Raw genomic sequence first — 21,189 nt, 5'->3', positions numbered from 1 at the left:
GTAGTTGGGTCCCATTGCAAGCAGATGAACAAGTTATTTTTCTCTTGGCGGCCTTAGGTTGTCCAATGGTGTGGTGAAAATTGTAAATGCAAGCACGAATTGGAGCCTACTAAATATTAGGGAGCACCTCAATATCATGGGAAGTGAAGATATAAGTGGGGCACAATTCAAGGTGAAGAATAGAAAGATTCGAATGCGAATGGAGTCGAAGACCTTGGCAGATGTTGATTGGGAATATGATTGTATAAGCATGACTTAATAAGAAATCTTTGGAGTTTTTTATGAAGTCTATTTACTCTTGGATTTTGTAAATTTACCCATGTAATTTATTAATGAAAAGTTTTGGCTTGTAATTACTGTGTGTCTTTGTAAATTTTTAGGTTGTTCTTTTAGAATTACAATATTTAGACCTCTTTTAGAATTACAATATTTAGACCTCTTTTTATGAATCCCTTTAAGAGTTCTAATATTTTTCTTTTAGACATGTACTCGGGTTACGAGATGACAATTATGGCACAATATCTCAAAACCATTACAAACTCAAGTATAAATGTGTTTTTAGTAAAAAACATCACAACATGAGAAGATAATTTATATGCAAGATTATAAAATTAGAAGAAAATTTACAACTATTTACAATGATAAAGAGGGAGGAGAATTAAGCTTTCTATTTTGTCTCTATCTTCTTTGGTTTTGTCTCCATGTCCCCCATTGTCTTCACTGGTTTTGTAGCCTCCTTTGTCTCCATGTCCCCCTTTGTCTTCTCTGGTTTTGTGGCCTCCTTTGTAAACTTGAACTTGAGTTCCTTCTTAGCTTTCTTGCCAACACCCTTCTTGGCACCTACTCTATAGGTAGAAATAAGATAAGGAACATCAAGCTTTGACTACGAGAGGTTTCAGTGTAAGAGATTGATCATTGTATCTTGTAGGGATTGCAAGTAATGTTCCCATAATACAATGATAGAATGGATAAGTACCCATATATATTGACTTTTTGATCATTATTTTAAAATTTAAGTTCTCCACTTTTGTCAAATATATGGTATTATTTAATACTCAACTTAATTTTGATTGGTCTCCAGGGTTCACAAGTTCAACCTCACCGGCTACTTCGAGTTAAGAGGGTTCACAAGCGTGAAAGACTCTAGTCTAGGCACCATCGGGGGCCACTATATGAGTTTGATATAAAGGGTTCATGCACACCCACTTTCTCATCATCACTAGGACAGATTTGAACTATACAGTTGGATTGCAGAGTCACTTTATGCAGGTTTCTCAAAAGCCACATTTGGATGGTGTGAGGTACACATTGCGCTATGTGAAGTCTATAGTAGACTATGGTCTCTTTTATGAGGCTGATATGGAGTTGCAGGTGTTTGGATACATCGATGCAGATTGGGCTGGTAGTATCACATATAGGAGATCTACCAGTGGATTTATGTTTCCCTTTGGGAGTGGTATTGTGACATGGAGCAGTAAGAAGTAGCCAATAATTGCCTTCTCAAGTACAGAGGTAGAATATAGGGGTACTATAATGGCATCATGTGAGATAGCTTGGTTGTGCAAGGTCTTTGGCGATTTGGGACTACAGGTTAACAGACAGGTTGTCATCTATTGTGACAACCTTAGCAGTATATAGTTGGCAAGGAACCCTATTTTTCATGCACGGAACAAACATATAGAGGTCCACTATCACTTCATGAGAGAGAGAGAGAGTCTTAGCAAGAGACATTGATCTTATGTATGCTAGCACAAAGGAGCAGGTAGTTGATATTTTCATGAAAGCCCTGGGAGTAGAGAAGCTTCGTAGATTCTGGACTATGCTTGGAGTCCTAGAGATGGAGTTGAGCTTGAGGGGGAGTGTTGAGATGTGAAGCTCAACATGAGCTGACACTTATGATATGCTTGGGTGATCATTTTTGCCACTTACATCACTGGCGTGTTTGGTAGGATGCTGACATGATAGATTTTTCCCAGTGATTTTACAGCTAGACTACACCATCTACTAGTCCACCCTGAGTTATGGCATACTTACCTTGCCAGCTCACTCACTTAGCATGTTCACATTATGGACTGCATGTACATAGTACTTTAGTACTTATGTTGTATTTCCCTTATCTTTTGTAACCCTTTTGTTTTTGAGAGGAAGAAGAACCCTTTTGTTTTGAGAGGAAGAAGAATAACAATTTTCAGCCTCTCATCTTGTGTGTTCTCTTCTAAGGTTTGTGTGAGTGTGTGTGTGCTTGCAAGAGCTCAAGCTCTCTTCCTCTTTGCATATTTTCATGATGCATGGTGGAAAATTGTCATCAATGACTCTCCTTTACAAGGAATGTGTTCACTCACATCAAATTGTATATTTCCACCCACATTCAACATTGATGGAGATGATAATATTCTTAAAGATGAGTTACTACCATACTTGCAGAACTTCGATAATGCTTATCGTGTATGTGCTTTAATAGTAGTAGTAGTTGACCGATATAGACAAGAGCTAGTAGTTGATGGGGACACCCATGGTACATAGAGGTTGAATCACTGGTACATAGAGGTTGAATCACTGTTAGTGAATGGGAGGAGACGGACAAAAAATGGTCAAGTATCACATATGGCCACCCAAATGAAGTGAAGCATGTTGCAAAAGAGATATAGGGTGTAGGCCCTACATCAAGTAAGGTCCACACTTCACTTGTACAACTTAGCTAGGTTTAGATGTTAATTCTAAAGAGAGTTACACCTATATGTAAAATTAAATACGTGGAAGCAAATCATTATGTCCTAAATCTAGAATACAATGGTAGATGGATCACAACACATGCAACTAAGACCTACTTAGGGCACCTACAAAAAGCATATAATCTCTAGTACTAGCATATAATCTCTAGTACTAGCATAAAGGTGTAAAGCTTGGTATATGGTGAATAAATCACCTATGGTATAAGAGAGTTAAAAGGAACAAACTTAATCTTTATTTGTGTATTCACAAACTACCTGAATGCAAAGTTTCTAGCACACATTTTCGAGAGCTCCAACCTCTTTTGATGAAGATATGCTTGGGAAAATACATGTTGAGGGATGATCCTCTTCGAACACCAAATTTTCATATCCAATTTTGATAAAATTTTGAGATGAGGAATGTGACTTACATGGTACAAGCTTCAACTATATTAAGAGCTACTTTAGGTTTATTCTTGTAGACAAGTGTAAGTAAGGGAACTAGTATTCAAAATTATGGAGGAGATAAATACTCATTCTCAGATTAGTTACAAATGTGTTCAATTTGTCCAAGGATAAGAAGATACTCAATGCTTAAAGATCCAGGGATCACATGTACTCAAGATAAGGTATATATTGTTAGTGATATAGGAGATGGCAATGTTGCAGGATACATCAATAGCTACAAGACCTCAAATGTGAACCTCAAATGTGAAAGAAAATGTTTGTTTTGCTCTTGCACCTGAATCACCACCATGGTCATAATCAAAGACTAATAATGTAAACATATTTGATTATGGACATATTTATAGAAACAATCGAAATATATGTTGAGGAGGAGAGCTATTTTTTTACTGATTATGACTTTGATTAATCACTATAATTTTATTTAAAAATTTAGTTGTTTCTTGTGAATGCCATGAATCCCATGGATTTTATTGTTCACATTTACCCTAGATAAGTTGTTACAAAATGGGTGTTTGAAAAGCTAATAAGGTATTTCTCACATCTTATGTCATTTGTAACCAATATTAAACTCATAAAGCAATAACTTGGGAAGATTTTTGGCAAGTGCTTCACTACTTGAACAAAACTTTGCCAGATATTGAACATAGAAGATTTCTCAAGTTAACCATGAATCATGGAATTTCCGATCCTTTGTAAGCTTAACGTGTGTGTCTTTGCAGCCAAATCTTTACCAGTGTTAAGCTTCAATGATTTATTGACTATGTTTTTCAACACCATATGTTTGGTGATATGATGTTCACTCGATTCAAATTTGAGTTCTGTGATGTTCATGCATAAAGAAGATGCTAGCAATCATTTGTTTGTCTTAGTGCGACTTCAAATATTTGCTTAAAACATGCGGCCCATTGACCTAAATCTTGAGCATCCCATAATGCTTTCTAGCTCATGTCGAAGGGTAGGCCAAATTAATTTTATATTGGTTTTTGCAAAACTATATCTACAAAAATGCATCATGTATAGTGATCGAGGCGAAATATTATATGCTTTGTACCTGATATTTCAATGAAAACAGACACTACTAGTTCTAAATATGGCCAAATCTTCCCAAAGTGAGAAACAAGATTTTCTAAAATTATTTGATGTTGTCTTATATGGCCCTTATTCACACTTGGGCTCCTAAATTCTTGTAGTAAGCTTAGTCATTGGCCACCGCATGATGACTACCTCTATCCTACCTTTTACCCATACGAAATTAAATAGAGAGAACTTCCTTCTTCCTGTTTCAACACTTTCAAACATCCTATTTACCCCATGTGCACCCAAATACTTCACTTGTACTCCTTTCCTTTGAATGGGCTTGATGATATGATGGTTAACAAAGGCTCACCTCTCATTGGTGTAACCTTTCTCATTTGGTTTTTTTCTAAAGATATCATCTTTTGAGTTTTAATTGAAAAGATGCAGGGGGGAAGAGAGCTTGACCTCTTGCAAGCACACACACACTCACAAAACCCTAATAGAGAACACACAAGGTGAGAGGCTGAAAATCTTCTTCTTCTCTACTCGACACTCAACACACCATATACAAGAATAAGAGTACACACACTATGAAAGGTACTCAACCAAATACATACACGGGTTCTCTATAGTGTGAACCCGACTAAATGAGCTGGCGCTATAACTATGCCAGTCTCTAGAATGGCTGTCACACAGCCTGTCATCCCATTGGCCGCATATCTCCCATGATCTCACCAACCATGCCAGTGGTGTAAGTGTGGGGCCTATCCCCCAGGCGGGTCATCAGTGGCCACCGCCTCACTAGACGAGCTCGATATCTCAACACTCCCCCTCGAGCTCAACTCCATCTCATGTACACAAGCGAAGCCCTGAATCTGCGGAGCTTCTCTGTACCCAATGCTTTGGTGAAGATGTCAGCTACCTGATCCTCTGTGCTGACATAAACAAGGTCAAGGTCTCCTGCTAAGACCTTCTCTCTGACGAAGTGGTAGTGGACCTCTATGTGCTTCGTACGAGCATGAAAGACTGGGTTCGTGGCCAACTGTATACTGCTAATGTTGTCACAGAAAATGACAACTTGTCTATCCACTGATAGACCCAAATCTGCAAGTAGCTTCCTCAACCAAGCTACCTCACATGCTACCATAGCAGCTCCTCTGTACTCGGCCTGTACTGGATAGAGCAACCGTAGGCTACTTCTTGCTGCTCCAAGTCACAGCAGCACTCCCCAAAGAAAACATGAATCCACTGGTAGATCTTCTATCTGAGATACTACCAGCCCAATCAGCATCTGCGTACCCATGTACACATATCTCTGTCCCAGTCTCATAGAATAGTCCACAATGCAAAGTAGACTTCACATACCTCAGTATGCGTCTCACTGCATCCAAATGCGGTTTCCGTGGAACCTGCATAAACTGACTCACCAACCCAACAGTATAGCTCAAATGTGGTCTGGTAATCGTCATGTAGATCAAACTTCCTACTATGCGCCTATACATAGTAGGATCCTCCAAGATCTCTCCTGAATCTGCACTCAACTTGCCATTCTGATCCAATGGCACATAAATAGGCTTACAGCCTGTCATACCATACTTGGACAACATGTCCAAGCCATACTGTCTCTGCAGTAATCCAATACCATGTGGTGACCTAATCACCTCAATGCCCAAGAAATATCTGAGCTCCCCCAGATCCTTCATCTCATACTTCTGTCTTAGCAAGATCTTTACATCATAGATCTCTGCATCATGGTCCCCTGTAATGATCAAGTCATCTACATAGATGACAACAAGCACAACCCCTCTATCTCCATGTCTCACATACAATGAGAAATCTGCATTGGCTACATGAAAGCCAATAGTGACAAGATATTCCAAAATCTTGTCAGACCATGCTCTTGGTGCTTGCTTTAAGCCATACAAGGCTTTCTTCAACCTGCAAACATGCTCGGGGTGACCCACATCCTCATAACCAGGTGGCTGCAACATATACACCTCTTCTTGCAAATCCCCATGCAAGAATGCATTCTTTACATCCATCTGATGTAAAGACCATTGCTTTGATGCAGCCACTGCTATCACAGCTCTCACTGTTGCCATCTTGGCAACTGGGCTGAAAGTTTCCTCATAATCAATCCCATATGTCTGCGCATATCCTTTGGAATGCCCTGCAGAAATGTCAGGCATACCAAGGGGCGCAATCACTTTCTCTTTTCCTTTACGTGATGTAGTAATCACATTTGCAGGGTGTTGAAAGAACGGTAGAGGAGGAGGAGACACACACACAGGAGCAAACCCTAAAGTATATTGCAAACCCTAACCATAGAGGGAAGCCATGTCCACTCACACAAAGCATAATGCACTAATCCATAATCCACACAACACACAATGAGTTGTGTCCACACTCTACTAACCCTAGCTAATGTCCACACACTATGACCAGCTGGACACGCGGTCATTTATGTCTCACACATGTTCCTACCTAATCTGCCAGCACATAGCATAGCTGGCTCATACTGACATCGAGCTTGAATATCTCAACAGCCCCTCTCAAGCTCATGATGTACTGCCGATGAAGATGTAGATGAGCTTGGGATATCAAGGCTCTCAACACTCCCCCTCAAGCTCATCCCATGTACTCCCAACATAGTCCGGAAGTACTCAAACTTCTCCCTGCTAAGTGGCTTCGTGAAGATATCAGCCACCTGCTCATCAGTCTTCACATAGTGAAGATCAACTGTACCATCCCCCAGCACCTTCTCTCTGACAAAGTGATAATGGACCTCTATGTGTTTGGTCCTCGCATGAAACATTGGATTCTTTGCCAACTGTATACTACTCATGTTGTCACAATGAATGACAACTTTCCCATCAAGAGGCTCACATAAATCTGCCAAGAGACTCTTTAACCATACAGCCTCACAAGTAGCAATGGCTGCTCCTCTGTACTCAGCCTCTGTACTGGATAAAGCAACTGTAGGTTGCTTTTTGCTACTCCAACTCACCACGGCACTTCCAAGTGTAAATGCATATCCACTAGTAGACCTCCTGTCATATGCGCTACCTGCCCAATCAGCATCTGTGTAGCCATGTATGTCCAAGCTTTTACCACTCTCATAAAATAGACCATAATGTGCTGTGGTCTTCACATATCTCATGATGCGTCTCACTGCATCCAAATGTGGTTTCCTTGGGCTCTGCATAAATTGGCTAACTAGCCCCACTGCATAACTCAAATCTGGGCGTGTGATAGTCATGTATATGAGACTACCAACCATCTTCCTGTACATAGAAGGATCATCCAATTCCTCGCCATAATCAGCCCGCAATTTCACATTTTGCTCCAATGGTGTACTCATAGGCTTACACCCTGTCTCGCCATACTTTGCCAACATATCCAATGCATATTGGCGCTGTACTAACCAAGTACCTGCATGATCTTTCACCACTTCAATTCCAAGGAAGTATCTCAACTCACCAAGATCTTTCATGTCAAATTGCCCACTCAAAGCTTTCTTGACATGCATCACATCTGCACCATGATCACCTGTGATAATCAAGTCATCCACATAGATGACTAGTAAAACAATCCCATGCTGTGTCTTCTTCACATAGAGTGAAGAATCTGCTGTAGAAATCTGAAAACCAAGTGAGATAAGATATCTGCTCATCTTATCACTCCAAGCACGAGGTGCTTGCTTTAGACCTTACAATGCCTTTTTCAACTTGCATACGTGAGTGGGATATCTAGGGTGTACATACCCTTCTGGCTGTGCCATGTATACTTCCTCTTGTAGATCTCCATTCAGAAATGCATTCTTAACATCCATCTGATGCATTTCCCAGCCATTAGCTGCAGCCATAGCAATGACTGCTCTCACTGTGCCCATCTTAGCCACTGGACTAAACGTCTCATCATAATCCAATCCTTGGGTCTGTGCATAACCCTTTGCTACCAATCTTGCTTTATGTCTCTCAATAGAACCATCAGATTTGCACTTTACTTTGTAAACCCATTTACATCCAATAACGTTCTTGTCCTTTGGTAGTGCAACCAAGTCCCATGTATCATTATGGACAATGCATCCATCTCTACATCCATTGCTTTTTCCCATACATGCTCTCCAATAGCCATGTAGGTTCCACATGCTTCACCATAGATGTCATGTATGCATAGTGCATAGCAAAATCTCTGTATGTCAATCTGTCAGGATATCTGACTCTCTGGGATCTCCGCAATGCCTGCGGGTCACTCTGTACACCTGTAACTCTAGCATGTGGTGGCACATATCTGTCCTGCCTAGCACCAGCAGGTGTGCGTAAAACAGGTATGCCAAGCTCCTCATCCAAACTTTCAGAACTAGATGACTCATATCCTATGATTCCAATTCCTTCAACTTTCTTTTTGCCTTTATCTCATGCCTCAAACGTCCTGACCATGGACGTACACTGCTACTCTCAGCTTCTGCTGCTGCTGCTGGCCCCAGACATAGTAGTAGAACTAGAACTTGCTTGTGGTGGCAAGTTCACATGAACATCAGCCTCAAGTGACTCAATAACACCCTCATCTTTTGCTTTATACCAACTAGCAAGCTCATCAAACACCACATCACGTGAGATGACCACTTGTCTAGTTTGTGGATTATAACACTTGTAGGCCTTTCGATCCTGTGCATATCCAACAAATATACATTTCTCTGCGCCTTAGGATCCAACTTCCTTCTTCTTTCATCAGGCACATGCACATAAGCTATGCATCCAAAAACTTTAAGATGTCCAATGTCTGGCCTGTAACCTGTGAGCCGCATCTCTGGCGTGCTTCCATGAATGGCTGCTGTAGGTGTTTTGTTCAATATGTATACTGCAGTAGCACATGCTTCTGCCCAATAGTAATCTGGCATGCTCTTTTCATTAAGCATTTCCCTTGCCACTTCACATATGACTCTATTCTTTCTCTCAGCCACACCATTCTGTTGAGGTGTATACCTGCATGTCAACTGTCTTCTTATTCCATGCTTCCTCAAGAAATGCTCAAAAGCTTTTGAGGTGTATTCACCACCTCCATCTGTCCTCAGACATTTAATCCAACAGCCATACTGCTTTTCTGCAAAAGCTTTGAAATCCATGAATTTTTCCAACACTTCACTCTTCTCTTTCAGAAAGTATATCCATGTCATCCTGCTAAAGTCATCAATGAATGTAACATAGTATAAACTGCCTTTGATAGATGGGTTTTGTGCAGGACCCCATACATCACCATGCACGATCTCAAGTGGCCTGTTACTCATATTTCCTTCTCTAGGGAACCTCAACCTTGCCTGCTTCCCAAACTGACAGGCTTCACAAACATGCATATGTCCATCATATTTGAACCTAGGCAATCCATTGACAATGCCTCTTGTTTGCATGTTCTTTAATCTCTGTATATTGACATGGCCAATCCTCTTGTGCCACATATCAATGTCCTGTACCACATTCCTGCTCTTTGAGAACATGGCTGATTTTAGCTCAGGAATTCCAGCATCCAGCTTAAACAATCTTCCTTCTTTCTTGCCTTTAGCAATCACTCTACATCCATGTTTAAAATCTTCAACGAAGCATCCATGCTCATTGAATCTAACCTGTAATTCCTATTCTTTTAGTGATCGAAGGCACATACAGCACATCTGACATAGACTTTGTCTGACCATTATGCATGACCAATGGTACACTTCCAACATGTGTAATGACATGCTGGGTATCATCACCTGTTTCCACATAGCCTTTTACATCCATAGGCTTCATGTGCTCAAACCATTCTCCATGACACGTCATATGGTTTGATGCTCCTGAGTCCATATACCATGTGTCATCATTCTCAGCATTTGTTGTCATAGAACCCACAACATGCTTCATGGCAAACAAATGATTTGCAGTTCCATCATTGCTACTTGATGCATAGTTACCACCATGTTGTGCATAGTTTCCACCATAATGACCACCACGTTGTGCTCTTCCCCCTCTCAAATCATTCTGTTTGCGAAAGCAATCTCTCGCCATATGACCATATTTGCCACAATAATGGCATTCCACATCTTGCATAGCATTTTGTTGGCCTTGCCAACGTCCTCTTCCACGGCGGGGGTTACCACGACCTCTTTGAGGTGCATATCCGCGACCATATGAAGGCTGAAAATTTTGTTGTGGAGGCCTATCCTGCCATCCACGACCATTACCACCACGTCCACGTGATGCAAATCTCCCCCTGCCTCTAAAACCTCTCTGCAAGTAGAAAGCCTGATTTCTGCCATCATCATGGCTAGTAGATGCATCCAAAAATGAATCACTGAGTTTGATTTCCTCAACCAATAAGAGTGAAACCAACTCATCGAAGTCGGGTAAACCTGTACTCCTCAGATAGATGTATCAAAGGATTTGTATTCCTTGCCAAGACCACGCAAGGTAATATCCACCAAATCATCATCAGGCATGGGGGCATTTATTGTGGCCACTGCATCTGCAAACTTCTTGATTTCTTGCACATAATCATGTATGCTCCTTTTATTCCTTTTCACATTGTGTATCTGCTGTCGCAATTGAGACTTGCGAGCACTCGTATCTGTATCAAACATCTTGACCAAAGTATCCCATGCATCTTTGGGATTCTCAGCATCCTGAATGTGTATGAGCATAGCATCACAAATGCATATAGACAAATAATGCAGCACTTTGAATGCTCTCTCTGACCATTGCTTATGAGCAATAAGCTGCTGATGTGTAGGTTGCCGAGGTAGCTCAGGCTCAGGCTCAGCACCTGTAATGAGATTCCAAAATCCTTTTCCTTTCAAGAAACTCTTTATCCTGTACTTCCATGCCTGGAAGTTCTTCCTATCCAGCTTTTCACCAACAATCTGAACTGGATTGTCCGACATGTTTGTTCAATGCGTAAACCTTCCGCACACTTCAAATATGTAAATGAGCCTTTCTCAGCTCAACCACACTCCAATGAATGTTCCAGATACTCCAAGGTAGCCAACAAACTCCAAATTTGATGTAGAAAATCAACCTGTAATCATCCAAGATGAACTGACTCACTCAGTGCGGGATACCCTGAATTGACACGCCTTCCAAGGCTCCAAATCACAATGTAATGGTGCAATCAAGTGTAGGCAACTTGCATTGACACCTAATGAACCTCAATGTTGAGTATCAACTCCATTTGACGTGTAATTATCAATTTTTGAAAACCCCTTTCTCTGTTTTTTGGAAAAACCAGAAAAACCACTAATGATTTGGCTCTAATTTCTTCAATATTTCACCAAATTGAGCAACCAGGCATTCATTGGCTTAGCAATAGTGTCCATCAACTCCACGTAAGAGGAATTTGTCCAATTGTAAAACACCAAAGATTAATTGCTCGATTAAAATGCTCTGTTTCTCTGCAACCAGTGGACAGCCTGTTTTAATCAGCTCATTCCCAGCTCAATTAGGCATCATTGACCAAACAAATCACATAGCCCTCTTCTCCAAGATGTAAAGCATCCAATTGCTAAGGAATTTGTGGAATATATCAAGCACATAAGTGAAATTTGACCTCCTCGTGTGAAAAATACCAGAAAACTGCCCTGTTTTCTCTGTATGGGCTGCGCCGCCTGCAAATCAGGGGTTTGGGAGTGGTTGTAGGGTTAATTGATGATGAATAATAGTCCCCAAGACACCTAGGCATATGTGTGACCCATCAATGCTTGGATTTTTGCAAAAACTCACTCCAAATGCTTCAAATTTGGGCTTCTTTTTCACTGTTTTGTGAGAGCTCAAAAACCAGAGTTTTCCACTCAATTAAATGCATTCAAATTGCTCCAAAAATTGTTCAAGGCTTGCACATGGGTTGCTAATACATCCCTCTTTGACAAATGCATATGTCTTTTGCCAGAATCACACGTATTTCCACCATACATCAATGTTGTCAAGCTTTAATGGAAAGCTTCAAAAACCAGAATTTTGCTTTGCTTTGATTTGCTCTAAAAATGCTTTGCTTTTGCCTGTTTCACCTGCAATCTGCTCAAGGATGTTTAGAAGACCTTACCCGGTAGGCCAAGCTTTCAGATCTGATAGTATTTGGTGTGCTCCAAGCTTCACAGCTCCAATGGCCAGCTTCACAGCTTCTTCTTCTCCCTCTTCACTCACTCACTCATAAACCCTAATAAACAGCACAAGGCTCTGATACCATGTTGAAAGATCGGTAGAGGAGGAGGAGACACACACACAGGAGCAAACCCTAAAGTATATTGCAAACCCTAACCATAGAGGGAAGCCATGTCCACTCTCACACAAAGCATAATGCACTAATCCATAATCCACACAACACACAATGAGTTGTGTCCACACTCTACTAATCCTAGCTAATGTCCACACACTATGACCAGCTAGACACGGGGTCATTTATGTCTCACACATGTTCCTACCTAATCTGCCAGCACATAGCATAGCTGGCTCATACTGACATCGAGCTTGAATATCTCAACACAGGGCTGGTATTATGACGCAGCCTACCACTCCATGGTCTATCAACAGACCCACTAGATGAGGACTCTCCTGGTCCACTCAAAGACTATGATTGCTGACCTGCATTCTGTGCAACCACACTTCCACTCAAATTAGCCCCAACAGCTTCTTTTTCAGCAGCATACCAGCTGCTCATCTCATCAAAGACAACATCCCTGCTTACCCTCAACTCACGTGTAGCAGGGTTATAACACCTGTATTCCTTTTGCTCAAGGGAGTATCCAATAAACACACATTTTTCAGATTTTGGATCCAGCTTAGTTCTCAGCTCATCTGGCACATGCACATATGCAATGCATCCAAAAACTTTCAGATGAGACAAATCTGGTTTTCTGCCGGTAAACCTCTCCTCTGGAGTTACATCATGTATGGCTGCAGTTGGAGTCCTGTTCATGATGTATACTGCTGTAGAAACAGCCTCAGCCCAATAGCTATGCGACATATTTTTCTCTTCCATCAATGTTCGCGCAATCTCAGCAATGTGCCTGTTTTTTCTCTCAGCAACTCCATTTTGCTGTGGAGTGTATCTGCATGTGAACTGTCTCCGAATACCATTCTTCTTCAAAAATTCAGAGAACTCATTGGAGAAGTACTCTCCCCCTCCATCTGACCTTAGGCACTTTACATATTTCCCTGTTTGCTTTTCAACCAAAACTCTGAAATTCTGAAAGTGAGTGAACACCTCACTCTTCTCCTTTATGAAATATACCCACACTTTCCTTGTGTGGTCATCAATGAAAGTCACATAATACCTGCAGCCTCCCATAGATATGGTCTTCGTAGGACCCCATACATCTGAATGCACAACATCTAGTGCATTTCTGCTCACATATCTGTTACGTGGAAACACATGCTTTGTTTGCTTCCCAAATTGGCATGCTTCACATATTTTCTGTATACCTTCCACTTTAAATTTTGGCAGCCCTGTCACAATTCCTTTTGTCTGCATAGACTTCAATCTCTGCACATTTACATGTCCAATCCTTTTATGCCATATGTCTGTGTCTGCAACAATTCCTGAACCATTTGCAAACATCGCAGCACTCATTTCAGGCATGTCTACATTCAACGTAAACATTCTGCCCACTCTGTTGCCTTTTGTAACCAACATGCACTTGTCTTTAAAGTCTTCAACATAACACCCATCAGGGTTAAATCGAACCTGCAAACCCTGCTCAATCATCTGGCCAACTGAAACCAGATTCTTTGTTATGTTCGGTACATGAAGTACATCTGCAAGGTACTTCACTTTGCCATCCTGCATAGACAATGGCACATCTCCAACATGGGCAATTGGATGAGCAGTGTCATCCCCTGTTTCCACAAAACCTGGTCTTTCCGGGTTTTTCATCTTCTTGAACCACTCCCCATGACTCGTCATGTGGTTCGAAGTGCATGAATCCACATACCATACACTATCTTTTTGTGCTGCATCAACATTTTCAGACATGGCATTCACGACATGCTGCATAACAAACAACCTTTCATTATCCTCATTATTTCTACTTGAGGATGCATAGTTGTTTTGCTGCACTTTCCCATTTTGCATGTTAGCCTGCTTCTTATAACATTCTTCCTGCACATGTCCAGGCTTACCACAATAATAGCATTCACGTGCATCATTATATTGCCTTTGCCAATTTCCACGGCCTCTTTGACTCCCCCTGCCTCTGAATTTGCCTCTTCCACCTGCGTGTTGTTGTTGTTGTTGTTGATTCTGGGACTGTTGTTGTTGCTGCTGCTGCTGGCCATAATTCTGATTACCTGTTCGGCCACCTCCTTGACCGTGTCCACGGCCTCCTCTACCTCGTCCTCTTCTTGAACTCGTGTAGAAGGCCTGTTGCTCTGAACTGTTTTTGCTTTGTGAAGATTGTTGGTCTTCACCCAAGCTCTTCTCTTTGATAATCAGCATAGACACCAAATTTGTAAAGTTGGGAATGTTTTCTCGAGTCTGAATAGACGTCTTGAACGCCTTGTATTGTGGCCCGAGACCACGTAGACAGACTTCCACCTTGTCATCATCATCTACTGACACACCAATAGATGCAAGGGATTCCACAATACCCTTTATCTTTAACGCATAGTCATTCACAGACATGCTCTTTTTCTCCACAGTATGAAGTTCATTCTTCAACTGTATCTTACGTGCCTTGGTATTTGTTTCATAGAGCTTTACCAAGGTGTCCCACGCCTCCTTGGGGGACTTGGCATCCTGAATGTGCCCAATCATGGTGTCCTGTATACTAATGGAAAGCCAATACATAACCTTCCTGGCTCCTTGGTTCCAGTCTTTAAAATCTTTCACATCTGCAGCAGCAGTCGGATTTATATTGGGTATCTCCGCCGGTGCCTCTTCATGCTCACCTTCTATGTAGTCCCAATAGCCTTTTCCCATTAGGAAATTCGTTAACTTGAACCTCCAAGCATGGAAGTTATTCTTATCCAGCTTCTCAGCCACAATCTGTGTTATGCCATCATTAGACATCTTGCCAAACACACAATTTTACCAGAAACTGCACTCTGGTTTTTCTGCACAAACTGCTGTATTTTCTGCACAACGGTACTGTAGTACTCTCAAATGTCACAACCAGTGATGACTGCAATGTGCATACATACACCCAATGGCAACTGTAGACCTCTTTGCAGCACCCACAGTGTCTGCACAGTCAATCTGTCTTCCTGCAGTTCTTAAAACAGAGTTCTGCAGAGAATCGATGACTTACCCGCAGTGCTCGAAATCGCTTGCTTTCTGAAAAACGGAGGTCCAGACGCGCCCGAAACGCGTTTTTGGCCCGAACATCTGAGTCCGATAGGACTGAGATAGTTGCCCTATAGCTTTACTCCCGCAAAGAAAGCTCCTCAATCAGAGACCGTTTGCCGGTGCCTCCCGTAGAGCTCCCGACAAGGGTGTAGTCACCAACACAATAGGGAAGAGTAGTTGAAGCTCTTACCCTCGTACCGCTTCCTGTGGTTCTCTTGCTTGCAGCTCAGCCCTTAGCACAAACCAGGCTCTGATACCATGAAAAGATGCAGGGGGGAAGAGAGCTTGAGCTCTTGCAAGCACACACACACTCACAAAACCCTAATAGAGAACACACAAGGTGAGAGGCTGAAAATCTTCTTCTTCTCTACTTAACACTCAACACACCATATACAAGAATAAGAGTACACACACTATGAAAGGTACTCAACCAAATACATACATGGGTTCTCTATAGTGTGAACCCGACTAAATGAGCTGGCGCTATAACTATGCCAGTCTCTAGAATGGCTGTTACACAGCCTGCTGGCCGCATATCTCCCATGATCTCACCAACCATGCCAGTGGTGTAAGTGTGGGGCCTATCCCCCAGGCGGGTCATCAATGGCCACCACCGCCTCACTAGACGAGCTCGATATCTCAACATTAATTACCCCTGATGAATGCTCGAGGATGTCACTAAGGAGTATGTTCAAGGTAGCACATGAGTTGATTGTCTTGTAAAGTTATAAGAAACTTACATAACTAAGGGTTCAAAAAGCAAAAAAAAAAACCCATATTAACCGAAGGGGTGTATATAACTTATGAAAATATGTAGGTATTCATCACCCCTTGAACGCACATGTCTTACATGGTGAACCCCCTAGGACTAGATGTAAGTGTCACTAAAATGAATCATAATTTTTGTAAACAAAAATACTCATTTGAAAATCTCTCCAATTTCGTATTTTAGCTCGAATAATAGTTGGGTAGGATTAGTGTCATGAGCTGTTTCGTGCCTATAGGGATCATGATTGTGAGGTTGGACTATAACAAGTACATACAATATGGAAACAAATTAATAAAAAAAAATCTATTGTGCCTACAGGGAGCATGATTGCGAGGTTGGACTACAACAAGGCTTTAGATGTGACTTTAGGCGTGAGTCCTACGTCATAGCAGATGAATTATTATGTGTAAAGAATGGATCACACACAAAGTTGTCCTCGGTAGGAAGTCATGTACATACAATATGGAAACAAATTAATAATAATAAAAACCAAAAAAATCTATCGTACAATTGACATCTTTAGAAATAAGATAAGCTTCGACGACGAGAGGTTTTGGTGTAAGTTTCCACGCCTGGTCACGTCATCGATATGTGCGTTGAACTAGATGTTGAAATATGTGTGGAAAAAAGCGTCAAAATATGCGTGGAAAAAGTAGTCGAAATATGCATCGAAATAATAGCCAGATTTTTTTTAAAAAAATTTAAATTTTTATATAATATTTGCTAGTTCCTATCCTGAGGTGTGTTTTAGCCTTCTCTTTCTACCTCTTTGCAAGCATGAGAGAGAGAGAGAGAGAGAGAGAGAGAGAGAGAGAGAGAGAGAGAGATGATCAGAGAGAAAGAGAGATAAAGAGAGAAAGAGAGAGGGGGGGTGAGGGAGAGAGGAGGGCATAACTTCCATCACGCTCTTTGAAGGAGAAAAAATGCTAGCTTCTCCTCCTCATCAATAAGGTGCAATAAAGAAAGTGCTCTATTTTACAATGAAATTAAAGTTTGTCATTAACTTGCTCATCCTCAACAAGATCTATGGCTCCAAATAAATCTATTTCTAGAAATACTCCATCATTGTTGTCAATTGGTGGAACTGGTTGTCTTGTAGTAGTAGAAGGTAATTCATCCATGTCGTCATTCTCTTCTAGCTTTAGCATGAGAGCTATTGATGCATCATGATCATACTCAGCTTAAATCTCTTCTTCTTAAAGTTCATCATTAACTTGCTCATCCTCAACGAGATCTATGGCTCCAAATAAATCTATTTCTAGAAATACTCCATCATTGTTGTCAATTGGTGGAACCGGTTGTCTTGTAGTAGTAGAAGGTATTTCATCCATGTCGTCATTCTCTTCTAGCTTTAGCATGAGAGCTATCGATGCATCATGATCATACTCAGCTTAAATCTCTTCTTCTTCTGGATTATCTCTAGCGTCTATTGTTTCTCGTTCAAGATGTATTTGTTTCTCGTTCAAGATGTATTTGCTCAATGAGTAGAAGGTAATTCATCCATGTCGTCATTCTCTTCTAGCTTTAGCATGAGAGCTATCGATGCATCATGATCATACTCAGCTTAAATCTCTTCTTCTTCTGGATTATCTCTAGTGTCTATTGTTTCTCGTTCAAGATGTATTTGCTCAATGAGTACACCTTCATCCGATCCTAATCCCATGTGAGCCTCGCCTACTTTCTCAACTAGTATGTCTTCTTCTTGTTCTTCTTGTTGTTCAATAGGTGCTAGTGGTGTATGCTCAACCATCACATGATCTGGGGGGAGTTCCTCAGCATCTGGCAAACAGTCAACTGCTATTTTTACCTCTTCAAATATTTATTTTCCATGTGGATTTATTTGGATCATAAACAACCATTTATGATCTGTTGGGTCTTCCACAAAGATGATTTGCTCATCACAATGCTCTAGTAGCACAAATGTGTCCCTTTGGTTAGTCCATATCTTTGTGCGGTCTAATTGAAGAAATCCACACTTGTCTTTGCGTACAGTTACTTGCACCCCTTGAGTTACTAACTTGAACCATTTCACATAAAAAATGAACATATCAAACTTTCTGAATCCAACCTTGAAAATATCTTGGATTGTTCCATAATAATCTAGCATGCCTACTTCAGTATTGTTACCATCACTTGCACTTGAACGAATTTCTTGCATGAAATTAGCCTTCACACCAAAATCAAGTGGTGTTCTCTTCTTATCTATTCCTTCTACTGGAAAGTGACGTCCGCGTGACCAAATTTTTCCAAACTTATGATACTGCAAGCACAATAAATAAGTACTTTTATTGTATAAATTCACGAAAGCACAACATAAAAGATAATGTGTAGATATCTTTAACTCACATACATGGAAATCACAACCATATGCAAGCTCCTCCTCCCCCCATCACTTATTGATTCACCATTGAGTTTAGCTTAGAGTATGGTTTGCTCGAGCCATTTATTAGAAGGAAAGTCTGAAAGAAGTACAAGCTCTGTTAGGTACAGTAGTGTGCGGGTTGTTCGACTCCTTCTAAAACTCAAACGAGCTTGGTCCCTTTCAGCCTACCAATTTATATCTCTCGATCCATTTCTCCATAGCACGTGAGTTTAAGATGCAAAATTTATTGATCTTCTCACGCAATGCTACATCTATTGTTCTCACAAGGCCTTTGCAACCGGAATCTTATTCTAGGAATTGATTGTGGAAAGATAGAGAATTAATTCAATCATAAAAACCATTGCTTGTTAGCTTCAACTAAATCAAAGCAATTGAAAAATTAAACACTTAAACAAAAATACTTAGCTCCAAAAAGACCATATTGGGTGCAATCTTCCCCCCTCTTGTGCGTGGCCTCTCCCCACACAAGAGTATTTCTTTATTAGCTTTCCTTTTCACCAAAATTAGGCCATAGCCCCCAAAATACAAGATGTGCTTTTTAGAGAGCACGGCACTCTTCTTTAACAAAAATAGAGTGTCAAATTGGGACTAGGGTAAAGCCATAGGCTTTTAATAAATTCCACAAAAATAAATGTATCTTTCCTAATGTTCAAAATGGAAAAATCATTTAATAAGATTACAAGCTACTATGCTTGCCAAAAATGAAATGTGATGATCCAAGACATTTCTTCCAAAGTAAACTCTTCAATTCCCATAGTCTTCATCACCTGAAAATATAAGCCCAATTAATTATTAAATTAATCTCACAAATATTAAACAGGCACAAATCATCACCAACTCATGACTACCAGGCGCGTAAGTACCCCAGGAATCACCCTGCCATACAAACCTAACTGAAATAATCATAGGTGGCCTCAAACATACGTCATATACCGTACGTATTAATATTTATAGTGGTGTCACCCACGATATTAACCTAGCCGGCATGACGCAAGAGTAATCTAGGCATCCCCAAATTACTCAAGAGGGGATAAATAATATTTTTCTAGAGGACTTAAAATATATTCTCATGACATCCCTCTTGCTTGAGTTTGCAATTGTCCTCAATTGCGGATTTGCTGGGTTTGAAAAGAATGAAGAATTTCAGGGTAAACTTGGAAAAATTTCTCAGGCATCCATTTAGCATCTTCTTGTGGATGATTCTTAAAAGTCAAAAGATACTTGAAGTATTGATTACCTGTCCTTGTTGATGTTATCTCTTGGTCAATGATTGCATCAGGAACTAATACTTCTTCCTCTCCTTCAATAAGAGGTGGTTCCTCATATGTTGGGTGAGTAGGAAGTGTTCCTCGAAAAGGTTTCAAGAGATGGATATGAAAAGAATTGTGGATATTCCAATTAGATGGAAGCTCTAGTCTATAGGCCACATCATTAATCTTTTGAAGGATTTTAAATGGCCCATAATATCTAGGCGCTAGCTTCACTGCAGGGAATTTTTCCACACTCTTTAATCGACGCTTTTCAATTCTCAAAAGTACATAATCACCTTCTTGAAATGAAAAAATGTTTGCGCTTCCTATTTGCTTGAGATGTATACTTCTCTCCAAGACAAGCTGTCTGTAAGGTTGAGTAACACACAATCTCTTCTCAAAGAAAAGATAGCCATCATTATGAGAATAACTTCCTTGAGGTGTCCAATTGTTTTCACGCAATTTAATCCATATTTGAGAAAAATCTGGATCAACTTCATAAGTTTCTTTCATGAGGACAAATGGTTCACTTTCAATTATAGAAATGTTGTTGATATTTGGTCTTCGACTCAAAGCATCGGCAACAACATTTTCTTTTCCAGGTTGATATTGAATCATAGGTTGGAAACTTTGAATGAAAGCTGCCCATTTGATATGTCTATCTGAAATAAGAGGTTGCGTAAGCAAATGCCTAATGCTTTGTTGGTCTGTCTTGATAAGAAATTCAGAGCCCATTAGGTAATGCTTCCAGATTTTCAAAGCATGCACTACTGCTGCTAATTCCTTGTCATAAGTGCTATAATTTTGCTCTGCAGGCTTAAGCTTTCTACTTTGATATGCAATAGGATGGTTGTCTTGCATAAGAACAGCTCCAAATCCTTTGCCACTAGCATCAGTCACTACTATAAAGAATGGTCTTTGAAAATCAGGTAGTGTAAGAACTTGTGCTTGTGTTAAAGCATTCTTGAGTGTTGCAAAAGATTTATCTTGCTTATCAGTCCAATTGAAATTTGTAGCTTTCTTAAGGAGTTCAGTCAAAGGATTGGCAATACAAGCAAAATTCTTGACGAACTTCCTATAATAACTACATAAGCCAAGAAAAGATCTAAGATCATGTATGTTTCTAGGCGTAGGCCAAGATGCAATACACTCAATTTTCTTAGGATCTACACGAATTCCTTCGGCCGATACTATATGTCCTAAGTATTCAATTTCCTCTTGAAAGAAAGAACTCTTTTCAGGATTGACATACAATTCATTTTCTCTCAAAAGATTGAACACTTG

Source organism: Cibotium barometz, chromosome 3, assembly GCF_041138505.1.
Source record: "Cibotium barometz isolate CiBa-2024 chromosome 3, ASM4113850v1, whole genome shotgun sequence".
Classification (NCBI taxonomy): domain Eukaryota; kingdom Viridiplantae; phylum Streptophyta; class Polypodiopsida; order Cyatheales; family Cibotiaceae; genus Cibotium; species Cibotium barometz.
The sequence above is the reverse complement of the archived record's forward strand: the minus strand, read 5'-3'. Positions refer to the sequence as shown.